The following is a 25,668-nucleotide window of genomic DNA, read 5'->3' as shown; positions in this document are numbered from 1 at the left end:
TCAAAATTCCGTGTTGTGCTGTTTTTATTTACATTACGTTAGTTTTGAGTGTAGATTAACTCCATTTGAGAACTTGGTCATGTAATGTCCCTTTGAGTCATATATTGGAATGTCAAGGTGATGGGTTCCCCTATCAAGAGATAAAGAGTTTTTTTACCATTCATCTCAGTTGAAAGCAGATGTTGCATTATTGCAAAACACTCACTTAATTGGCACTGAAGCTAAAGGGCTGAAAATGTTTGGGTAGGTAATGATGTATTTTTCCAGGGTTCAGTGAAAAAGAATGGCCTGATAATTTTATGCAGGAAAGCCCTTGATATTAAATTTATTTCCCAAAAACTGACTGTAATGTAAGATCGGTTGAAGTAAAATTATTGATTACCTACATTCCCTTGTCTATCTTTAAGGTTCATGGTCCTACACAACCTGATAAGACATTTCGGAAAGTTGTGACTGACACATTAATGACTTTTCCGGATGAGTATTTATCTTTGGAGATTATTGTAATCTTGTTCTGGATCCCATTTTACATTGGAATTCCAAGGTTTCCTGCATACCAAATGTTATGCAAAACAATTTAACTCTATTACGAACAAAAGATCTTGTGTGGACACTTGGAAACTATGCAACCGTTCTCCGGGAGAATACTTTTTCTCTACAGTACATTCTTCTCAAACTAGAAATAATTAGGTATTTGTTACCAAGGTTTCATCTTAACACATACTAAACTCTGAAATGTCTACAATTGTAATATCTGGCAATGCTCCTGTCATTTTAGATTTGGATTTATAACCCCCTACCAAAGATAATAAAAGATCTAGATTTAATAATCTCCTCACATTAGAGATCACCCTCACCCAAGCTTTTTAATCTTTTACTAATTAATGTTTTTAATATGAATTATACTAAAAACATCTCTTCGCAGATCATTTGGGACTCTCATAAGGCGAATGCCAGAGATTTTATAATGAACTTTGTATCAAAGCAAAAGAAGAGGAGAACTAATACAAACAATAACATTTTAAAATTATATTAAGAATTTGTTTTACTTTTAAGTCTAAAACTCATTTAGATAAGTTATTTGAAACTAAAAGTCAAGTTCATTAATTACCTATAGAGAACACTGCTTCCTATTTACTTAGATCTAATGCTAAATCTTATGGTCGTCCACCAGGGTTAGTTAACTCTTAAAATCAGAAAAGATTCTGTCAAAATAGACTCTATTTTGCAAGATAATAGTTTACCCACCTTTAAAGACTCTGAAATGTGGCCTGAATTTTCAAAGTATTACCAAAAAAGATATGCACTTTGTGAGAAATTGCGTTGTTGCCTGGGGCGGGGGGCACCAGCCACAATAGTTTTCAGAGTGAACTACAACAAAATCACTAAAGTAACCAGTGCTTAGCCCTCTGGTAGCTTGACACAACAACAGTCAGGCTTAACTCAGAGACAATGTGTAAAGTATTTATGCGGGACTTAAAGTGAAAACACAACACAAGAAAAATCCTACACCAGTATAGAAAAATAGAATACATTTTAATACAATATTTCACATCAAAATGACAACAAAAAAAATTAGTAGAGCCGGAGATATGCAATTAAGTTCAAGTAAAAATAGCATTTAAAAAAGGCACAAAGTGCTAACTAAGGGTATCTGGTTGCATCAGACTGGTACAAAGTCACAGGTTCAGGCTAACTATGATGGAGCAGTGACCAGGCTAGCGACTATTGAGAATTGTACTTTATGTTCTTGATGTTGGACGTTTTGCCGCATAGCGGGAGATCCAAGGAGTGATGCAGGGTCCTGCCCTGAGTTGGGTCTGGATGCGTTGATTCTGATGAGGAGCTGCAAGTGCTATGAGGCGAGGTTCGTATCAAGTTATGTCACGCTGCGTAGATTCCGATGAGGATTACAACTGGGCTGACAGAGCACCTTTAGCCCCACTTCCAATGGTCCAGAATTCGGAAGGCACCACTTGGGGGTCTGGGCTCATGGCAGGCAGAGTCCAGGTGCAGGGTGTGTCCCTGTAGCTCAGAAAGAGGACAGTCTCCACTGGTGGTCCTGGGTTCTAGGGGCAGGCCAGTTCTTCTTCCTCAGATAGCAGGTTGCAGCTGGGCAGCCCTTCTTGCAGCAGAGTATCAGGACAGCAGATCAGTCATAATTCTGAGACTTCCACAGGTCTAGAAAGGGATCTGAAAAGTGGGTCTGAGGGTCCTATTTATATACCTCCCCTTTTAAGTGAGAGAATTCTGGAATTTTCCCCCTACAGAGTTGTGTGGAATTCCTTGCCTCCCATGCCTGGTCCCAGTCTCTCTGGGGGCACAATAGAATACTGTGAAGCACTTTTTGTGTGCTGGGCCAGTACCTTTTGAAGAGTAGTAGGTGGCAGCTCTGCACCCCTATCCTGCCAGAGATGGCACATCCTGCTAACTCCAAGACCCTGTAATGTGGTACTATCTGAAAGGAATACTCAAAGGCAAACTGCCAACTACAGCTAGTCATATGATCCAAGAACAGGCTGCAGGCCATAAATGGTTAGGACAGGAAAGTGGCAACATTGTAGCTGCTTAGAATTTCCTGCCTCACTGCCCTGGCTCCGGGTAAAGTGGGCTAGTATGAAGTTCTTTAGGTGAGAGCAAGGCTATGTAATTGGGACTGTGCCTAGCTCCGCCCCTATTGTGCCTGACATGGCCAATCCAGGCACACCTAATCCCTCTATTGAAGGGCTGTCTGGGAGGAATATACACCGGTCAACTGCCACTCGAAGCTAGTCATGTGGTACAGAAACAGGCAGCAGGCACCAGATGGTTGTGGAAAGAAAATTACAACTGTCTAAAAGAGGCATTTTCAGAATTGTGAATTAAGCTCTGACTTTACTATTGAAGAGGGTTTTAAATTACATATCCCTAGACACCAAACACCATTTTCCTACCTGCTCCCAATCAAAGTTATCACTTATTAAATGTAATAAGGTAACTAGGAGTGAAAGGAACTCGCAAAGTTTCACTCTGCAGAATTCCTCAGTTATATAAAAACTCGGTGAGATTCTGATGAGTTCCGCAAGTGGGCAGAATTCAGCAATTTACGTTGGTCGTGCTGATTTTTTGAGCTGGGAGCTTGCTCCATGCTGCAAAATCAGCACAAACGGCACCATGAGGCGCACCAGCGGGTACTGCTTCTTTTTGCTGATCAAGTAGATTTTCTACTCGAGGAGGGCAGCTTTCTCAACGTGAATGGTTGCAACCTGCTGCAACAGCCTGTGTTAAGAAATCTCTCCTGGAGGCATTTTAGCGCCCAAAAAGTACGCTAGGGGATGCAAATTCTTGCTCGAACTCTGCAACTTAATGTTGGTGAGCTGGGCATGAATGGTTGGTGGAGTTTTGCTGGAACTCTGTGCTCTAAGTAGAAAGCACAGTGGATAAAACTCTGTGAACTCCGGTGACTGCGTTCAAATTTTTCACCCACCTCTAAAGGTAACCCAATGTTATCCTATGGGAGAGGTAGGCCTTGCAATAGTAAAAGACAACATTTAAAGTTGTTCACTACTAGGACATGCAAAATTTACAAATACATGTCCAGATCTTTAAATACAATGCATCATGCCCTATGGGGTGTTTAGACAACGGTCCTTGACAGAAAAGATCAGTGTATCAATAATTATAGGCCACAATAAGCACTATAATGAAAAAAAGTCCATCCGGACTTTGAAATGTATTCAATGTTTGGATATATTAAATCAGACGAACCAACAATTAAACAGTGGGACACAATCCTGCATCCACAATGCTACACATACAATCAAACAGTACAATTACTTGGGGTATTTCAGGCATATAAAATTTAGGAGCAAAGAGGAAATTTAAAGTGCATTTGCTTCACATATGTGGGAAACATACGATTTTAGGCACATAAAAGTACACTATTGTTTACACCACATATCATGTCGACGGCGTTTCGATCCTACTGGCATTAAAGGATCATCATCAGGACATTCATTGCTTGCCTGAATGAAAAAAGCCTGTATTAACAGGAAGGAAGGGGACATATAACATTTCATTAGCCAACTGTGTTACTCAAAGGTTTTTCCACGCAAACACATGCCAAGTTTTTTAGGGTGCTAATTGGTCATACTGGTGAGCAGGTGTCAAACAACCTGTGCCAACCATACACGGCGCTGTGAAAGGCGAGCCATGCCACGCTCGGAATATATGTCGTGAACAATTCGTATTCAGAGTGCCTATAGCATGCCCTGGGTGAATTCTGTCAAAATAGTGAAAGATCTAAGCCGTTAGTGAACAACCAACTATTAGTGCAGCAAGGTGCTTGATCTAAAAAGCGGGGGGAGGAGGGGTTAAGGCCGATAGTGTACGACCAACAATTAATGCAGCAGGTTGCTTGAATAAATATAAAGAGAAAAATAATTACATAAGCTCCAGAGACCCGGTTGGGGCATGAACCAGCGTGTAGTACTGGAACCTCGAACCAATAGAACGGGGGAGCAGTTAATTCATGTAGTGCCTAAGGGATAAGAGTCAGGTTAGACTCGAACTTGATACATGAAGGGCACATAGTTAGCGAGGAAGGGCGGACTGGCTTACCTCATAGGGTATGGCTAGGATTTGCCATAGATTGATGAGGTACAACTAGAGTGAGGGTGGAGAGGCTGAGATTATGAGGCCGATCTGATATCCACTCGAAGCAAGTTAAGGTGGTCCAATGTATGACGTTAACCTCATGGGGTCTCAATCAGGGGTCGGAGAGGCTGATGTCCGGGAGTTGTTCCAGAAAATACCTGGGGCCAAAAATAGTCAGTTTGAGCCAACCACCCAACGAGCGTGTAATTATCGTAATAGCCAAAACCACATGGAAGGGGCCGCTTACCTGTGAACTGGTATTAAGGGCTCCTGATCGGAGCGAGGTAATTGCAGCGGGGTGCGTTCCCGGAGAATGTTCAGGCGTGGGGTAAAATGCAGAATTACCTAGGGCCGAAAAATTAAGTGATTTACGAACCCGTCATAAGTACCAGTGAGAATTAAGCGTTAGCCCAAACCGACGGAACCAGACGCTTACCTGCCGGTTGACAGTAATGGCTCCTGCTACGGAGCGGGGTAGCCTGTAATAGGGCTCCTATGGAAGACATAGCGCGAAGCTGTGTAAGTATCTATTCCCTAATTCAAGGCCCAATAAGCCTGGGAACATTACAGGGGCTTACCTGGGGTTCGCAATGGAACTTGGAAAACCGTCCCGGTGCACAGTAGCGCCGTGGAACGTCTGGGAGTGGGCGTGTGCAGTAGAAGTAGAAACCGCGGCGGCCATGATGGAATGGGAATTAACACAGTGTCGAGGCCATGTGGGGTGGGGCAACCAAGTAGCCGGCTGACATGTTAGAATGGTGATAAGAGGAGGTTTTAGAGGAGTGAATTCCGGGCGCATGCAGGTGATATGACATAGTGAAGGTGGAAGTGCACAATTAAATACATTAAAAAGCACATAACATAATGTCAATATTCACAAGAATTTGAAAGGTTTACAGAAGTAAGGCCAATTCATTAATTCAGAGACAAGACAAATGGTATTCACAAAAGTGAGGTCCAATCCTCATTACGGTTCAGACCACTACGTATACTGTCAAAGAGTAGGATCATCTTGAGTTCTTCTCTATTGAGCAAAAGTCCAATGTCACCTCCGCGAGGAGGTACCTTCACAGATTTAAGGACAGTCCATTTCCAATCATTGTCTGTGTGTCCTTTGTCCGTGAAGTGGTCCACCAATGGGGCGTTTGGAGTTTTACAACGAATACGACTGCGATGTTGGCAGATCCTTGTCTTGACTTTTTGTCTCGTTTGTCCCACGTCTATTAATTTACAAGGGCATTGGATTAGGTAAATTACATCATTACTATTGCAATTAGTGAAGCTTTTACATGAAATATTGACTTTATCAAATACAAAAAACTTTCCTTCAATGGTGAACTCACATACGTTACAAGCACCACACTTAGCATGTCCCACTAATGGTGTTTGGGTCCATAAAGAGTCGATTGTGCTCAAAGTGGGGGGATTTGGAAGAGCTGCTCGGACCAAGTGATCTTTCATGTTGGGACTTTTTTGAAAGCAAACAACGGGCGATCATAATGCAGACTACCCGCACTCAAAGTAGGCCAATGCCTAAGTATACTTTTCTTCAAGTCATTGGACACAGGTGAGAATGTAGTTACACATGCTAGTCTTGTGTTGGATTCTTTATCTTTCGGGCAGAAAAGTATACTTAGGCATTGGCCTACTTTGAGTGCGGGTAGTCTGCATTATGATCGCCCGTTGTTTGCTTTCAAAAAAAGTCCCAACTTGAAAGATCACTTAGTCCGAGCAGCTCTTCCAAATCCCCCCACTTTGAGCACAATCGACTCTTTATGGACCCAAACACCATTAGTGGGACATGCTAAGTGTGGTGCTTGTAACGTATGTGAGTTCACCATTGAAGGAAAGTTTTTTGTATTTGATAAAGTCAATATTTCATGTAAAAGCTTCACCAATTGCAATAGTAATGATGTAATTTACCTAATCCAATGCCCTTGTAAATTAATATACGTGGGACAAACGAGACAAAAAGTCAAGACAAGGATCTGCCAACATCGCAGTCGTATTCGTTGTAAAACTCCAAACGCCCCATTGGTGGACCACTTCACGGACAAAGGACACACAGACAATGATTTGAAATGGACTGTCCTTAAATCTGTGAAGGTACCTCCTCGCGGAGGTGACATTGGACTTTTGCTCAATAGAGAAGAACTCAAGATGATCCTACTCTTTGACAGTATACGCAGTGGTCTGAACCGTAATGAGGATTGGACCTCACTTTTGTGAATACCATTTGTCTTGTCTCTGAATTAATGAATTGGCCTTACTTCTGTAAACCTTTCAAATTCTTGTGAATATTGATATTATGGTATGTGTTTTTTAATGTATTTAATTGTGCACTTCCACCTTCACTATGTCATATCACCTGCATGCGCCCGGAATTCACTCCTCTAAAACCTCCCCTTATCACCATTCTAACATGTCAGCCGGCTACTGGGTTGCCCCACCCCACATGGCCTCGACACTGTGTTAATTCCCATTCCATCATGGCCGCCGCGGTTTCTACTTCTACCGCACACGCCCACTCCCAGACGTTCCACGGCGCTACTGTGCACCGGGACGGTTTTCCAAGTTCCATTGCGAACCCCAGGTAAGCCCCTGTAATGTTCCCAGGCTTATTGTGCCTTGAATTAGGGAATAGATACTTACACAGCTTCGCGCTATGTCTTCCATAGGAGCCCTATTACAGGCTACCCCGCTCCGTAGCAGGAGCCATTACTGTCAACCGGCAGGTAAGCGTCTGGTTCCGTCGGTTTGGGCTAACGCTTAATTCTCACTGGTACTTATGACGGGTTCGTAAATCACTTACCCCCACATGCATCAAGGTGATAAATTGCGAATTCTTATTTGCGAAAAATAAGGAATCGCAAATAAGAATTCGCAAAATGAGATGCATGAAATTATTCGCAATTTTATAGCGATTCGGTAAAAATCGCAATTTTTACCGAATCGCAAGGAAAATGCGATTCCTTAATAGCGAAATCGCATTTTGCGAATTCGCTAATAAGGAAAACACACACATGATGAATACAGAAGTGATTGAAGTGTGCCTGCCTCTGAAGCTAATTACAGACACCTGTGGGCTACATTCAACTTGACTTTGGCAGTTTGGAAAGAGTGTTTGGAGGGTGCTGGAGAGGTTTCTGTTTTCTCCTGTGATAATGGAGCCAAGCAATGAGGTTTTGGAGCCCCAACAGCAGCAGCAACAGCCCAGGAAAAGGAAAGTAAAATTTAGTGACAAAGAATTGGAGATTTTAATTGAGGAAGTGACAGCTAAGCATGAACAGCTTTTTGGCAAAAATTCTCTAAAAGTACCTGAGGCTATGAAAAGAAAAATTTGGATTACAATTCAGTCAAAGGTCAATGCTGTAGGTGTTGCCCACAGAGACATCAACAATCTCCAGAAAAGATGGTATGATTTGCGCAGCAGAGCCAAAGAGAAGATTGCAACACGCATTAAATCATCAAGGAAAACTGGTGGGGGACCTCCAAAAGACATACCAACTACCCCTTGGGAGGAACTAGTAGAAGGGACTTTACCAACAGAAGCAGTGATTGGAGTGTTTGACATAGACAACTCTGAGCAGCCAGGACCAAGTCAAGGTAAATTTTTCCTGAAATCAGGGTACTATTTTTGACTGCATTAATAGTCATTAATTTAGAAATGTTAAAAATGTGTTAACTACATTTTTTGTTCAAAATGCATGACATTTTTGATACATTTAGCATTAAAAAATTGCATCATGGGACATGTAGTTTGCAAATTATTTCTTTATTGAAATCACAAATGCAGGGTTTATTAAAGGCAATATGTAGAGCCACTTTAAAGAGTATTTGTGAGCCATGTCTCAATATATGAGTGTCATATGTTAACATGTAAAAAAAGAGTAGGCATTGGGATAAATTTTCTAACAATTTACTCCCACTGTCTCATTTTCAGATGCAGATTTGGATGCTGAATTCATTCAATTTGCAGAGTCCTTTACACAAGACTTATTAAATGATACTGGTAACAATTTTGACCCACCACCTTCACCCACTGTGGAACCACAAAATCAAAGACGCAGACTGCGTCAACTGGTAGACTCAGAATCTGAGGCTGAGGATAATGTGAATAATGAAGTCCCAAATACAACAGTGAATGCAGAGCCTGCACAAAGGGGCCCAGGCAGGCGTCAAAGACTGCGACAATTCATCCGGCGTCGCAGACGTCCTTTTCAAAATCATGAAGCAATGGATGACATTGTCAATGGAAGTGTCATTGAGAGGAAGTTATTGAAAGTACAGCGCCTGCAAGGAAAGGATATTAGGGTTATCAAGGGTACAATCACCAATATGGCCAAAAACATGAACATTATGAGTACAGCACTTGTCAACATGGTGAATGTGTCCTCAGACAAAATGGAACGCATGACATCAGCAATAGAGACACTATCTCAAGCAATGCAGGGCAACCAGGGTGCACTTTTACAAAGAGCAACAGTAGTAAATATGCATTCCAGCACAAGAGCCATGCACAGAATGTGCAATAACACCTCAAAAATGATAGAAAGCACTGTTGCCATTCAAAAGGAAATGTTGAAATGTTATGGAGAGCTGTCCTCTAGCATGAAGTCAATGCAAGGCCTCATTTCAGAGCACCATCAAGGGCAAAGTATAACTCAACCACAGTCTGCAGTCACTGCATCTTCTGCTGAAAATCCAAATATTAAAAGCAAAGGTGCTTCAGAAAGGAGAAGTGTGAGAAATGTAGCCAAAGATACCTTTAAAACCCTTATTTCAAACCCTGTGCAGGTTAAAGCATTGGGGTTAAGAGGAAGGAAAAAATGAGTAATTAGGGGGATATTTTGGGAACCTTACTTTGCACTGTTTATGAATGTTAATATCCATACCTTTGAAGATTACATTTAAATGACATTTTTCTTGAAAAACAGCAGATATGTTTGAATAACTGCTCACTTTACATTACTTTTGACCTGAATTAAATTTCAAAGTTACAGCAAAAGCATGTTTGTTCTGTGTCATACCTTTATTTAAAAGTAATGCTGAGTTATCTCTGCTCTCCTTCTCCTTCCCTCTGCAGCATCAGGACCATTGATTCTAGGTTGGGGTTGATGTGGTTGGTTGTGGTTGTTTGGGATGTTGTCTTCAAATTCCAATCCAAGTCCTCTTTTCATGGCTACATTGTGGAGCATGGCACAAGTGGCAACAATTTTGCAACAGACATCAGGACGATATTGTAATGCACCTCCAGTTTTATGAAGTATTCTGAATCTGGATTTCATTATTCCAAATGTCCTCTCAATCACATTTCTGGTAGAGATGTGAGCTTGGTTATAATTTTGCTCTTTGCGGGTTGTAGGGTTGAGATAAGGTGTCAGGATAAATGTTCTCACACCATAAGCACTGTCACCTATGGAAAAGTAATAAAACATTTCATTGGAATGTAAATTCGTGAAAACATTACTTGGCTGAAAACAATATGAACAGCACAACATGATAACTTACCCAATAAATATCCATCTCCAAAATGTCCAGCTTCCAACTTAGTGTATATGGCACTCTGTTTAAATATGTAGGAGTCATGAGCACTTCCAGGAAAACTAGCAACTAGGTCTGTGATTATGGTTTTTGAATTACAAATGGCTTGAATATTCAATGAATGATACAATTTCCTATTCCTAAAAATGTACTCATTGTGAGAGGGTGGGCATATGGGAATATGAGTACCATCTATACAGCCTATGACATGAGGGAAATGAGCCATATTATAGAAGTCCAACTTTGTCTGTAAAAGTTCTTGCTGAGTACTTGGAAAAACTATGTAATGCCTGATCCTCAACAACATAGCATTTAAAAAATTTCTGAAAAACCTTGAAAGGGAACTCTGTGACACCCCACCAGCAATGGCAATCACACCTTGAAATGAACCAGAAGCCAGAAGATGTAGGCAACAAAGTACTTGGACATGAGTAGGAATGGCTTGTGTTCTAAGGGTGGGCCTCTGTAGTATAGGATCCAAATCAGCAATTAATTCCAGTATAGAATCTACATTTAACCTGTATTTGTCATAAATTTCTGCCTCAGTCTGCCCAAATAATTTAATGCGCACCCTAAATATCCTTTCACTCACTACTCTGCGCCTCAAAGCAGCTCTCAATCTCCGCCTACGTGCCAAGACAATCACTGCAGCCATGGTGAAAGAAAAAGGAATGGTGAGAGTGTCGCTTTTATAGCAAGAGCAATGAAAAACACATGTGCGTTTGGTTAAGAAAAAAATAACACCAAGTCTGAGCTCTTCTTATTTTAGGAAATGCTATTTGCGAATTTACAGAAATTCGCAAATAGCGTTTTTTCATGCATGCCATTTTTTTCATACAAATCAGCGATTCCTTAAATTTGCGACTTATTTAAGAATTCGCTACCGATATGCGAATTCTTAAATAGCTATTTTTCACAAACAACATGATGCATCCCAATATTGCATTTTGCATTCGCAAACGGCCAAATTCTCCGATTCGCACCGTTTGCGAATACAAAACACAATGATGCATGTGGGGATCAATTTTTCGGCCCTAGGTAATTCTGAATTTTACTCCACGCCTGAACATTCTCCGGGAACGCACCCCGCTGCAATTACCTCGCTCCAATCAGGAGCCCTTATTACCAGTTCATAGTTAAGCGGCCCCTTCCATGTGGTTTTGGCTATTACGATAATTACACGCTCGTTGGGTGGTTGGCTCAAATTGACTATTTTTGGCCCCAGGTATTTTCTGGAACAACTCCCGGACATCAGCCTCTCCGACCCCTGATTGAGACCCCATGAGGTTAACGTCACACATTGGACCACCTTAACTTGCTTCGAGTGGATATCAGATCGGCCTCATAATCTCAGCCTCTCCACCCTCACTCTAGTTGTACCTCATCAATCTATGGCAAATCCTAGCCGTACCCTATGAGGTAAGCCAGTCCGCCCTTCCTCGCTAACTATGTGCCCTTCATGTATCAAGTTCGAGTCTAACCTGACTCTTATCCCTTAGGCACTACATGAATTAACTGCTCCCCCGTTCTATTGGTTCGAGGTTCCAGTACTACACGCTGGTTCATGCCCCAACCGGGTCTCTGGAGCTTATGTAATTATTTTTCTCTTTATATTTATTCAAGCAACCTGCTGCATTAATTGTTGGTCGTACACTATCGGCCTTAACCTCTCCTCCCCCTGCTTTTTAGATCAAGCACCTTGCTGCACTAATAGTTGGTTGTTCACTAACGGCTTAGATCTTTCACTACTTTGACAGAATTCACCCAGGGCATGCTATAGGCACTCTGAATACGAATTGTTCACGACATATATTCTGAGCGTGGCATGGCTCGCCTTTCACAGTGCCGTGTATGGTTGGCACAGGTTGTTTGACACCTGCTCACCAGTATGACCAATTAGCACCCTAAAAAACTTGGCATGTGTTTGCGTGGAAAAACCTTTGAGTAACACAGTTGGCTAATGAAATGTTATATGTCCCCTTCCTTCCTGTTAATACAGGCTTTTTTCATTCAGGCAAGCAATGAATGTCCTGATGATGATCCTTTAATGCGAGTAGGATCGAAACGCCGTCGACATGATATGTGGTGTAAACAATAGTGTACTATTATGTGCCTAAAATCGTATGTTTTCCACATATGTGAAGCAAATGCACTTTAAATTTCCTCTTTGCTCCTAAATTTTATATGCCTGAAATACCCCAAGTAATTGTACTGTTTGATTGTATGTGTAGCATTGTGGATGCAGGATTGTGTCCCACTGTTTAATTGTTGGTTCGTCTGATTTAATATATCCAAACATTGAATAAATTTCAAAGTCCGGCTGGACTTTTTTTCATTATAGTGCTTATTGTGGCCTATAATTATTGATACACTGATCTTTTCTGTCAAGGACCGTTGTCTTTAGCTTAATTGATACCCCAGGTCCTTGCTTACCTAAGTGGGTTCCCTTGTCCTTTAGTAAAACTATGGGGTGTTTAGGGCATACCATAGAGGTGACTTATATGTATTAAGAAGGAAGGTTTAGGCCTGGCTAAAGGTTTATTTTAAGAAAGGGTTCGGATTGCGCACTACCGCTTTTAAATCAAAGTGAATAAGCTGTGGTGTGCTTCAGAGGTATCACCCCCTGACAGAAGGTGTTGTAATCCAAGTATTGTCCGCGGCACTTAGGATAAGTGCCAACTCCCTGAGCACAACCTATTAGAAACGAGTATCGTTTTATCAAATATTTTGTAATAAAGTTCAGATCAATACTGCAATAGATTGCTTCATCTTTTATTCCATGTTGTTTTCACATGAATATGCTTGATCATCTCATCATGATAGATCGTTTTCATATTTCACATTTTGTTTATGGTAAGTTCGTCACCCAATGCATTTCGGACAGAGCGTCCTTCATCAGGGGTATTCTGTTAAGTTTTGGAGTGCAGCGAAAATTCGGCAGTCTGCAGTTGGATTAGTATTACTAATCCAACTGCAGACTGCCGAATTTTACCATGTACAAAGGAGAGAGCACAAGCACTTTAGTACTGGTTAACAATGGTAAAGTGTATGGAGTTGTAATGCCAGCAAAAACTAATTCTGATAAATAGGAGGAGGGAAGGCAAATGTTTTGAAGATGACACTACAGAAAAGTCTAAGCCCAACATGATCCCCCTCCAGCCAAAAGTCAGGGTAGACTAATCAATACCTTGATGGGCTTCCCTGCTTAGACAATGGAGCATGGACAAAGGCCCTCTTATTCAGAGCCACTTGCTAGCTCTATACGCCTCCTTAAGACTACACTCACCAGAGCAATGGGACTGACCCAGGAGGAACCTTTCCCCTTACATGTGAACTTCATCTGCTGTGCACCTAAACTTGACTTGCTCACAGATGCATCCCAGTAGGCACAGTACCACCATTATCAACAAAGTGATGTGGCCCATTCCGCCCCTTCAATCCACCTTCTGTCCCCAACTGAAGGAAACATTCTGCCCAAAGGACAGCAACCTACAGAGGCCACTGACAGCTGTCAGTGTCAAGAGTCAGGCACCAGCCACCCACTGCCAGGTGGAATTTCCAAGTGGTGGAACCTCTGACAGGCCTCACCTCTAGTCTTGGAGCTGGCAAGGAGTTCCCTAAGATCTCCTGAGATTTCTCTGAGGTTTCTCAGAGTGGGGGTAAAAGGCCCGGGTGTTAGGCACCCAACTTTCACTTTCTATCCTGACAGTCTAGTGGTGGCCTGTAACTAGCTCTTTAGCTCAGGTTCTGTACCCTGAAGGTGAACAGGTTAGGGGCTGTGTCCTTCCTACCCCTGCCCCTCCATCTGTGCTTCTTTACCATCCGTTTATGAGTAGTACCCCCAGAAAAAGCACCTTTCAGGCTTCTTTGGGTGCCCACTTGCTGCCAGCTCACTGGAATAATGCAGTTATTGGGCATCTGGGGGCTACCTATCTCTATGGAGCTCTAGCCAGTGTGTGGTTTCTTGGTACTGACCAAGTCCCTTGCTTGTGCCCCAGCAGAGAGCAATAAAAGCATTCGGGCTGGAAAGGGATTGCCTGGCCCACCACCCACCAGAATCCCCCCCCCCCCTCTGCTCTTAGATGGGGCATTGGGACACTTCCCCCATAATGTTCTGGGACCTGTCTGGGTCACTGTGTACCTCACACCACACTCTGCTGGGTGTAACCCAAGCCACCCTATTCAGGATCACTACCAAACACCCTGGTTCTACCCCAGAGGTCTTCCTCCTTTGCAAGCTCCCTTGGGTCAGTGAGCTTGTAGTCAACCAAGTGGTGGTGCAACTCAGTGAAACAGTTACTGAGCATATGCTCTCTCAAAATTAGTGCATACAGCCCCTCATATCTGCATGCTTGGCTTCCTTTCAACCAACCATTCAGTGCCTTACTGGAGAAGTCTAGAAACTCTACCCAACACTGCTCATTCAGTTTGTGACTGTCCCTAACCTCAAGTTGTATCCTTCTGGGGTGAGACTAAACAAGTGTTAAGGGCTGTTTTCATTAGGGTATCCTTCCTTCCTTCTGGCATGTTACTCCACAGACTGGCCCCCCAAAACTCCTCTGGAACCCTATGTATTCTAAGGGCTACCTCATGGGCTGCAAACTAGTGGTCAACATAATCCCTCACCTCAAAGCTGGGTACCAGGTCTTTGGGTATGTGGACTCCTTGATCTCCATTAGGTACTATGCTGTGGCTGCTACCATTTCTGCTGGACCCGGATAGCTGTTTGGCCATCAAGACTGACTCCTTTAGACTCATTTCATGAGCCCACAACATCAATTTTTCAGCCAAGACCCTTTCGGCTTCAGCCCCCTCCTTCACTAAGGTCCTTTTGCCTCAGTTGTTCTCTTTTACGCAGCCAGTCTCATTAGCTGAAGCTTCAGGTCCTTCTCAGCCTACCTCTTTGTCAACTCTTCAGGCGACAGGGTGTGGGAGATTACACTGCTTCCTGCATTGGGTCTAGCAGGGGACTCTATTACTGTGGCCTCCTTCTCTTCTCTGGAGCCATTGACAAGTCATTTCCATCCTCCTCATCATCCTTCTTAGGACCATTACCCTCTTGATCCTCTGTGGTATTTTGGTCCTCTGTGTAGTTTTTCACCAGTGCATTACCTCAAATTCATACAGGGCATCCTGAAGGTCCTGCTTTGTGGACCCCTCCTTCACACCAGTTCCCTCTCCTTGCAGAACTTCCTCAACTCAGCCTTACTGAAGTCATCAATCTGGACCATCTCCATCATATTGTAGTCTGATGGGTGGTTGGGATCCATTTCCATTCTGGCAAGGTATCACAGTTGCAACATACAAACACCAAGGAGCACAGAGGGAAAATAGAAACCTGGTCGCCCTCCACTCACATAGTCATATCAACAACGTGACCAGGTCCTTCTTGGCCTATTATTATTTCAACATGTGCACATCTTATCAGAATCAATCGGTTATTTTATCTCCCCACACTTAATATTAATTGGGGTAGAGAGTACACTATTTCCAGGCCAACTTTAAAAATGACACCATCCCATAATGACAGTCAAAAGAGCAACAGTGAAACCTTTCTGTCCCTATAAAAAGTGAGAAAGGAAAGATGACCCCTCGCGGGCGCACCACCAACAGGATTCACTGGTTGATACTCACCAGTGTAGCCCTATTATCATCATCGGCAGTCATCAAGCCTTAAAAGAAAGGTGTCCAAACAAAAATGTAGTGTAAGTGCAATTGAGTGCAGTGAAAGAGAGAAAACCAAACCAAAAAATAGATATACTATAAAGTTAGAGATGCACGTCATTAATCACTTTATTCTTTAGACATTGTGCAGTCTAACTAATTAAAAGATGGAAGAGGTATAGGTTGCTAATCATGCGGCCCTACACCCACCAGCCAACACGTTTCATTGCCTTTTACCATTTGAGGCAATTTCATCAGGGCATACATTTTCTTGCCACCGCTTCAATGCTGGACACACCGTTAAATAAGACTGTCAAATGAAAAAATAAACTACTTCACAATATGCTCATGTCTATACTACTTATAAAAACATCTCCTCACACAGGTAGCAACTCATATTTACCCCAGAGAAGCCATGGTGACTCCTACCAGCTGCAAGGGTCAATTAAAAATGAGGCGCGACCCCTCCTGTAAGTCGACCTCCTTGTACTTTCACAAACTGCATTAGTGGCAAATGAAAGACCGGCAGGTGAGTGACCGTTCATCTTGAACATTTTATTTTAAAAAATTGAGCGTTTTTCTTGCATATTTGTGCTCCAATTTTCTCAGAAACCCTATGTCCAACCCCCTCTCCTTACCGGTAAAGAACACACGAGCCTCTTTGTCTCAACCAGGTGCTGGCATCAAGACGGACATTCTCTATTTAAAGCCGCTGTAAAAAAAAACTAACGCGGCACATAGTTTATTTCTCGTGAGATCTCTATCAGTAAACATGCCGCCATCTTGGAGTGGGGTATTATTTTTTCGATCGCTGCATGTCAGTATTTAATTTAAATTCAATGTGTATGTTGCTACTTCTTTTTCCCTTTCACTGAGACTAAGGGTCGCAACTTTCAATTTATAGTCCGTTGTGTATTCAGAAGTAAATAGCAACAAATCATATACAAGTTCATTACTTTAAAAATAATTGAAAATTACTTCCACATTTATACCACCCCAACGAGGTTTCCATATAAACCCACAAAGTGCTTCCGCGTTAGTGTGCACAGCGTCCTTTTCTTCGAGTACCTCAATTTCATCAGTTATAGCGTAATACAGAACAGTGCAGCCATCTTGGAACAGGCTAGGTATTATAGAGGAAGCATATAAGACGTCCTTCATTTAGCATCATGCACTGTTATATAGTTCTTATCGCTTCGATATTAGGCTGATATTAAAACTATACTGAGCCTGGTGTGTTTGGAACTGTCTTACCACTGGGTAACTTTCATGTAGACTTCAAATTGTCCATTTATGTTGCAACATTCATTTATATACAGGTAGAGAGGAGCTTCCTATTGTAAGAAATTGTATTAATATTTGGATTGGATGACTTCGCTTGTCAGGGTGAACCCTCAATGTCACTATTTTAATTTGAGCTCAAACCCTTGCAATTTTGGCACAGAGCAGACAAAGATAATTTAGGACAATGTGTAAAGTATTGATGGGGGTCCAAAACAGTAATAAAGTCAAAACACAACACAATTTCTTTTTTTGTAAACTGAATTTGAAAAAATAACTTGACACTAAAAAGACAAAAATGGGAAAGTGGAGATATGATTTTTTTTTTAGGTACAATAGTCCCAAAACAGCAAAGCACCAATGGTAGACGATGGTCGTGGTAGACCCAGGACCCTGGTGTAATTTCAGGCCAACTGCAATGGAGCACAGCTCAGATACAAGAACCAGGTTCTTCTCCGACAGAACCCAGAGGATACGACTCCCTCCCGTCCTCTCCAAACCCACGGGAAACCCACAGAAATCAGCTGTGGAGTACCCCAGGGATCATCACTCAGCCCCACGTTCTTCAACATCTACATGGCCCCACTCCCCACCCTCGTCAGACAGCATGGGCTCAGCATTGTATCCTTCGCGATAACACTCAGTTCATCCTCTCACTCACAAAGAATCCCGAAGACGCCAGACTCTGCTTCCAAGAAGGAATGAAGAACGTGGCAGCCTGGATGAAGGATAGTTGTCTGAAGCTAAACGCAGAGAAAACCATGGTCCTCATCCTCGGACCCTGCACCGCCACCTGGGACAACACCTGGTGGCCCTCCGCCCTCAGGAGCCCACCCACCCCCACAGACCATGCTCGGAACCTCTGCATCATCCTTGACTCCTACTCTCCATGAACCACCAGATCAAAGTCATTGCCTCCACCAGCTTCATCTGCCTTCACATCCTCCGCAAGACCTTCAAATGGATCCCCCCCGACTGCAGAAGGACCGTCACCCAAGCACTCATTACCAGCAGACTGGACTACGGCAATGCCCCCTACACCCAGAATCAACAAAACTCTTCGACACAAAGTCCAAATCATCCAGAACGCCACAGCCAGACACATCCTCAGGACACTGCACCACGAGCACATGACCCAACACCTACAAGGCCTCCACTGGCTCCCCGTCGAAAAGAGGGCCACCTTCAAACTCCTCACCCAGGCCTACAAATCCCTCAACAACATCGGACCCAAATACATCAATGAGAGATTATCCTTCCACGTACCTAAGAGGAACCTCCGCTCTGCTAACCTCGCTCTGGCATAGGTACCCCACATCCCCAGATACAGCACAGGCAGGAGAGCTTTCTCCTACATCGCAGCGAAAACCTGGAATGAGATCCCTATGAACATCAGATGCTCCCCGACCCTTCACACATTCAGGAAGGACCTCAAGACCTGGCTCTTCGACTGACTCGGAGCTGCCGCTCCCCGCGCTCTCAGTGCCTTGAGACCCTCACGAGTGAGTAGCATGCTATATAAACCCCGCTGATTTATTGAGGTTCGACCTAGTTTGAGGTGTTATCTTGGAATTAATTCTCAAAAATGCAACTTAAAATACTTAAGCGGGGCAAGGAAGCAGGCTGTAGCTGAAGAGAGCTTCATGAGGTCAGATAGCTGTTGGATACGGTTCCTATAATACCATTGGTTTTGGCCAAAGAAGTTCAGAGAAGGAGAAGTTTGAGTTTCACACACAGGGAATTCTTTCACTGGCTGGATACTTTTGGCGCCATCGCTAGGTCAAGATGTCTATGTTCACACTTAGTCACTTTTGTCGGTGCTCAGAATCCTCCAGTGGGGCAAGACTGCAGGTTGTATCCAAAGAGGGATCAGCAAGGCTGGATACCTGCTCCACAAAGTCTTGCTGAACCAAATTAGCTGCTACAAAGAGCTCTGAGCAGGAGAAACCTGATTCATTAGCCCAGGGCAACAACTTTGGGCGAATTGGATTTGTAGGTTTTTCCAGGTCCTCCGGACGTCTTGATGTTGAAAAAAGTTTCTAAGTCCTAATTTTTCTGGGTTGTTAGGAGAAGACCAGTCAGACAACCTAAAAAAGGCTACCAGCAGAGTCCAGATCGGATCCAGTTGTCACTGGTCAGCTGGCATTCTTCTCTAAAAGCCTCTTGTACCTTGGTGTACCCCTGTAGCTTGAACAAGATGTCAGCTGTCTGACCCATGGAGTCCATATATTTGTCCAACTTACAAGGGAGAGCAGGTTCAGTCCTTAAGGGCTTCTCTCAGGTCACACACAACAGTTCCAGTCCTCTTCTGTTCATCATCAGGCATAGTAGTGTTATGAGCAGGGTACCAGAAGAAGCCGCATTTATGCCTGGCACTGGCTTTTGAGTGTACTTGACTGTTGGCCTATAGGGTAAAAGTTTTCAGAGGTAATTCCACTCACTTCCTCAGCAGTTCTTTCTGAGCTACTGCAAACAATCGCACAGTGCCCCTTACTCGTATAATCCAAAATGGGAAGCCCTTCCACCTTTGTACAGAGTCTGTGTGCCCACCTACAGGGTGAAAGTTGTGACCAGGGTAATAAGCAGCTGCTCTTCTGTGGTCACTCCAAGTCACTTCTGTGGGCATCTCTCCCCGGCCGGGATGGGTGTCTACCTAACAATGAGAAAATAAGAAGGGGCCTGTTATCCATCTGCTAATGAAGGGAGGCTCATTTGAAGTAAGATAAGTTCCTGGGCATCACTCAAATATGTATTGTTCTGGGGGGAACAAAAACACCTCCAGACACCCAGGCCTTTGCCTCTTCTCTGGGAGCAGTTTTCACATCACCTTCAGGGGTTATTCGCCAGTTGTGTGACAGTTAGAAGGATCATGTAAATTAGCCTTCAGGAGTTTCAGACAGGGAAAATATAACCTTCTAATATTATAAATCCAACTTCCCCATTTAGTTGGGCTTTTAATAAATAGTAAAATGAGTTGTTAATTCTTTTTGTAGCTGGTTCATACCTTTAGAGTGCAGAATTGATATTTAATATTGCTTCCCAGGGATTCTGTATGGCCAGCCAATCTTCCTACAGTGAAAAGAGCTTTTGAGTGCCCATCACTGTAAGGACATGTTGACATTAGATTTCTACATGTCCTTTTAAATACCATGCACCCTGCCTTGTGGACTACAAGGCCCACATAGGCTGATAATGTTAATATTTAAAAGGGATATTTTGAAATGTCAAATGGTTTATTTTTGGCAGGTTGAATTGGAGTTTTCTACACTGCTACAGTAAGGCTACTATGGTAGGCCTGTCCCCAAGTGTTCACTGTAATTGTAGTGGTTAGCACAATAGCTGCTGCAGTCCACTAGTGGCATTTAACTTCAGGGACCATACTAAACATTGTACCATATACTAGGGACTTAAAGGAAAATTAGATATACCAATTTCGGAGTATGCCAATTCAACCACGCGTATAGGGGTAACACAGGCACTTTACTACTGGTTAGCAGAGAATAGTAAATTGTACCACTCTGAAGTCCAACACTTTACCTAATGTTGCACTGTTTGGAAGTGCAATAGTAAACGTTACCTCTCTGAAATCCAATGCTTTCCCTACTGTTGGGTTGTTTGGAGTAGGATTAGTGAATAAAACCCCTCCAAAGTCCAACACTTTCCCTGTTGTTGTGTAGACTGGAGTGGGAATAGTACATTTCACCCCTCCATAGTCCAACGCTTTCCTTACTGTTGTACAGACTGTAGTGGGAATAGTGAATTTTACCCCTCCCAAGTCCAACACTTTTCCTACTGTTGCAGTGACTAATGTTGCACTGTTTGGAAGGGCAATAGTAAACGTTACCTCTCTGAAATCCAATGCTTTCTCTGCTGTTGGGTTGTTTGGAGTGTGAATAGTAAATGTCCCCCCTCCAAAGTCCAACACTTTCCTTACTGTTGTACAGACTGTAGTGGGAATAGTAAATCTAACTCCTCTGAAGTACAACACTTTACCTAATATTGTAGTGACTGGAGTAAGAATAGAAAATCTAACCCCTCTGAAGTCCAACACTTTCCCTACTGTTGCATAAACTAGGCTGGGAAAAGTATATTTAATATTTTTAGACTCCAATTGTTTCCATAATAATGGTTAAATAGGTTGTATAGCAATACATGTTTTCTTTTCTTATATTTTATATTATTAGATTTTCTTTTAAAATTTATTTCAAAATTTGTATTATTTATAGTAAATCTGTTATTTGGATTTTTCAATTTTAAATATTTTATTTATCGTCTACGTTAAGTACTATATTTTTCCTGATTCAATTATTTATATTGGTTATGGCTTTAATGTGCATGGATGATATATAAATATATACATATACTAGTCAATATGTACAAACAAATCCAATAATCATGATTCAGTACTGAAATCTAATTAATGCAGTTCTTCCATGTATCCATAACTACTTCTCATTAGGACCAATTATGTTCACACCTCATTCTATCCCAATCTCATATACCCCTATTTCAATTCATGTAGTTCCTACTCATATTCGTTCTGCTTTAAAAAATATTTTTGTTTTATGTATCATGACAAGTACATTAACACAAACATCGTAACATTCCATTAACACACACATTGTCCCAGAGTCCGGCGACAAGCTGTACCACAGAAACAAAGTCCACATCTTTATCCCGAGTCTAGTCTGTCTCCTTGGTCCTCCTGTAGTTCCAAACCTTATATGCAAGGGCTTCTAAGACAAATAATTGCCATCCCCTCCAGGTCTGTACTGGAATTGTGTACCCACCTTGCCCTTCTCTCAATCCACATTGGCGTCCCATCATATCCAAATTTGATCGATTTTCCTCTGTCATTTATGTGCCTAAGGAAATCACCAGTGTCCCTGAAATATAAAAGAAGGGTCTCCACAAAGAGCCGTAAAAAGAAAGTATTTTCCAACAAACTGCCCCGGCAAGAAACAATGGGACTCTACCTGGAGGGTGTTGGGTTTTTGTGCAATTTAGGTAGAAAGTAAATAGCGTAAGTTTGGTAGAACTCACATCTGAGGAATTGATAGTCTTCCCATTCCAATAGATTTTAATCCCTCCAATCTATGAGTCTGTTATAGTAACTCTTGTTGGCCCTACTCATCTATCCTTACTAGAGGTTTCATAATTTGCTCTGTCATGTAACTGTCTATAACCCTCCTCAAGATACATTTCCAGTGGAATGATCAGCACATTTCCTCCTTTGTTAGACTTTTTAATGACTGTGATCATTCCCTTTCAGCTCCTTTATTGCTTCCCAGTCTGTAGATTACTCCACCTAGGGCCCATCTTATTCCTCAGTTTTTAGAACTCATTAATAACTTCTATTTCAAACATGTCTATGGCCTCATTGGACATGGGAGGTAAAAATACAGATTTAGGTCTAAACCCACCGGGACAACTCATATCAAGATCAATATCAACATCAGTCAAGTTCAAAATGGGGCTGTTATATGGGGTTATGTGGCCCTTAGATATACTGTTGACATAGCCAAGTTAGCATGAGTTTTGCTTGCAATTTGATGCTGCTTTCGCACACGCCTTTGCTAAGAGTTTGTTTTCGCAACACTTTGCCTCTGCCCTGTACATGATAACAGATTGTTTTTCACATTCTCAGCTTTCCCTTCAATTTTGTCTGAACGTAAAGTGCAAGGTTGATCAACAATATCTCTTGTTGTTCTGTTCAGTCCCTATTACCTAGACAAAACAGATTACCAACAGCTGCAATATGGAAGAATTGTGCTTTGATATAGCGTTGTTGCATGTTTTTAAAACACACTCGAAGAAAGCCGTTCCATGGAGCTGAGCTCTGCTGTTCCTATGATGTAAACCTTTGTGTTTAGTCTTTCAGGTAGGGGGTCTGCTAACAACACCTAGAGATCTTCTGTTATATACAATAACTTCTTACTGCCAAGGGTAGAGCCAAGCCTAGTTGTTTTGCCTTTTTCACAGTCTTTATAAAATGACGACTCCTTTTGTATTGTAAGGTATTGTAACAATGCTAATGATGCTAGCTTTATACATTTCGCTGCTGGTCGTGGTTTGCATACTGTTTTATGAATCACTATATTCAAAATAAACATTTTTAACTTATTTAGTGACTCTGATTATTCTTATTGTGGACAAGTATGGGAGAGCGAACGAGTGTCTTGTTCCCGCGATTCCTGAGGTGAGTCAGGAGTGCTCATGTTCTGGGTTGTCTAAACATTCGTAGCTTCTTGATATTTGTAGGAAACCGAATGAGACACTATTGCTAGTCGGTTGGGATTTTGGGTACTAATGTGGTAGGAGGTGCACACCTATTTACTGAGGTCCTGTTTTCTTGTGCATAGTTCTGTGTATGAGCAGAATCCCCGCAACAGGGCCAGGGATGGTTTTGTCACTGTCCTCCAATTCACTTATTGTGTGCAGCAAATCAATTTCACTTATACGCAGATTGCATGGATTTACCCCCTTCCATAGTTTGTCCTAGCTCGGTTTTATAGCATACTATATTTTTAATTTCAATTTTCTTGTAAAGTGGAAAACGTCAATGAGACTCTGAGTACAATCAAAATTTAAGGTAGGACAGAAGAATACATCTAACAACAGTACCTCCACCTGTGAGTCACACAAAATCCTGTTCAAAAGATTGACCACAGTTTTGCGATCCACTACTTTTAGGATGTTTGGCCTCTACCTTGCATTCCCATTTTTCCTTCTTTGTTCACCGCTTTTCTTCACCTCTTCTGCTTCCTCCTTGACCTCTGTAACCTGGTGAACCTCTGCCCAGTTGTGGCACTAGCCTCCCTTGGGTAATGAGGTTTGACTTGTGACCCAGTAGGAATAATAGCCATCACAGGGATGGTGGCCTGCTGGGTTCAGCAGATCACCATGTCTGTGATAACTTTTTAATAAAGCAAATGAGTGATTACCACTACCTTTTTGTAGTCGATAAAAAAGGAATGTTTCGTGACCGTAATTCGCTTACAAAACATTCATACATAGCACTGCAATTCGGAATTTAGAAGGATGCCCTAAAAACGTACCTTCCAAATACCAAATAGCTAAATCAAATTGTGATTTGGAAACATGTTACCTAATAAAAAACTGCCATTTGTACATATGTAAAAGCATTTATGCGGTTGGAAACGTTCTGATCTGGCTGTTTCTGACTGCAAAAATTGGTTGTACATATGACCCGTAGTTATGTTTGTGCAGTTGAACCACCTATATGCGTTATTTTAAAATTTGAATCCTTGAAATCTCCTTACGCAGATGAGCACTTCATGGAATACAGCTGTTTAGTGCCACTGCAGGATGCACTGATCTGTCAGTGTGAAAAACATGACAATATTCACTTAACAAGTTCACTGATAATGTCTCAGGAATTGTTTGTGGAGGAATTCCTACGTTTTCTGTATCAGATCATATGTGTTTTAGAAATATCGCAAGCTCAGCCCAAAGTTACTGGAGCACTTTACACAAGGTCACATTAATTTGTCTGCATGGTGAGTTTAAGTGATTTGCTCAGACTCACAGAATGCAGAGCTGCACCGTGACTCAAACCTGGGGGCTCATTTACAAGCCATGTGCCCCACCGAAACATCACTTTTTGTGCCATGCAGGTGGTGCACAGGGCTTAGCCATATCTACAAGGCCACATAAAGCTATCCAGTGTGGCTTTTCATGGCCTTGTAGGTATGGAGTGAGGCAAGGCAGCACAAGTCGATGCATTGCCTCACACTACGATAGGGAGGCGTGCCATGTGTTCCCACATAGCGCAATGGCATTTTACACCTTCCCAGATTTACAACATGCTGTAAACCTGGGAATGTGTCAAAAGCCAACGCCTCCCCAGTGGAGGCATAAGGGAGGCACAAAGAGGAGAAATAACATTATTTTTCCTAGTTTTTTCCTATTTCTGTGTGCTGCATTCAGCAGCACAAGTAGAAAGAGGACATCACCGCCATTGATTTTGTGCATGAAGATTTCCCTTATTGCACAAAAACATTCATCCCTACAATGCAGACATCCTTGCACCATAGTGCAAGTGTGCATGTGTTGCCGTAAGGCAGCCCTTTGAGTGCCAGTGCAGGGAGAAAGGACTGGAATGTGCTGTATCTTATAGATATGGTGCCTTCCTACTTTATTATTCAGATGTATGGCAGTGCAGCAGGAAGGCTTGCGGCGCTGTCCTACACCCACATTTTTTTAATGTGGCCCCAGGTTCCCCAATTCCAAAAGTGACAACTCTTGGTGTGACGATACATTCTCTCTATGACCATCCAAACTGGCATGACGTGGCCCATTGCATTGGATGCACATGCAATGCATGAGCATTTGGTATGCTATCTTTAGTAGCAGCCTCTAGAAATAGAATAGCCTTCACCACACTTATTTTCTCACCTTGTTTTGGTGGGCCATTCTTTAATTAACTTTTTCCATTTGAGCAAAGCAATCGGCCACAGCAGAATATAAGTGTGTATAGTCTTATTCTGGTACATAGTATGTGTACAGCCTGACTGGTTTGAA

At 42.3% G+C, this 25,668-nt stretch overlaps 1 protein-coding gene across 1 annotated transcript in view; it reads left to right on the top strand.

Moving 5' to 3' along the window:
* Positions 1 to 25,668, top strand: part of P2RY10 (P2Y receptor family member 10) — a 127,203-nt gene that overhangs the window by 41,658 nt on the left and 59,877 nt on the right. The window lies entirely within an intron of this gene.

This window comes from Lissotriton helveticus, chromosome 4_1, assembly GCF_964261635.1.
Source record: "Lissotriton helveticus chromosome 4_1, aLisHel1.1, whole genome shotgun sequence".
In the NCBI taxonomy this organism is placed as follows: Eukaryota; Metazoa; Chordata; class Amphibia; order Caudata; family Salamandridae; genus Lissotriton; species Lissotriton helveticus.
Note: the sequence above shows the minus strand (reverse complement) of the source record. Positions and strands in the feature narration are given on the sequence as shown.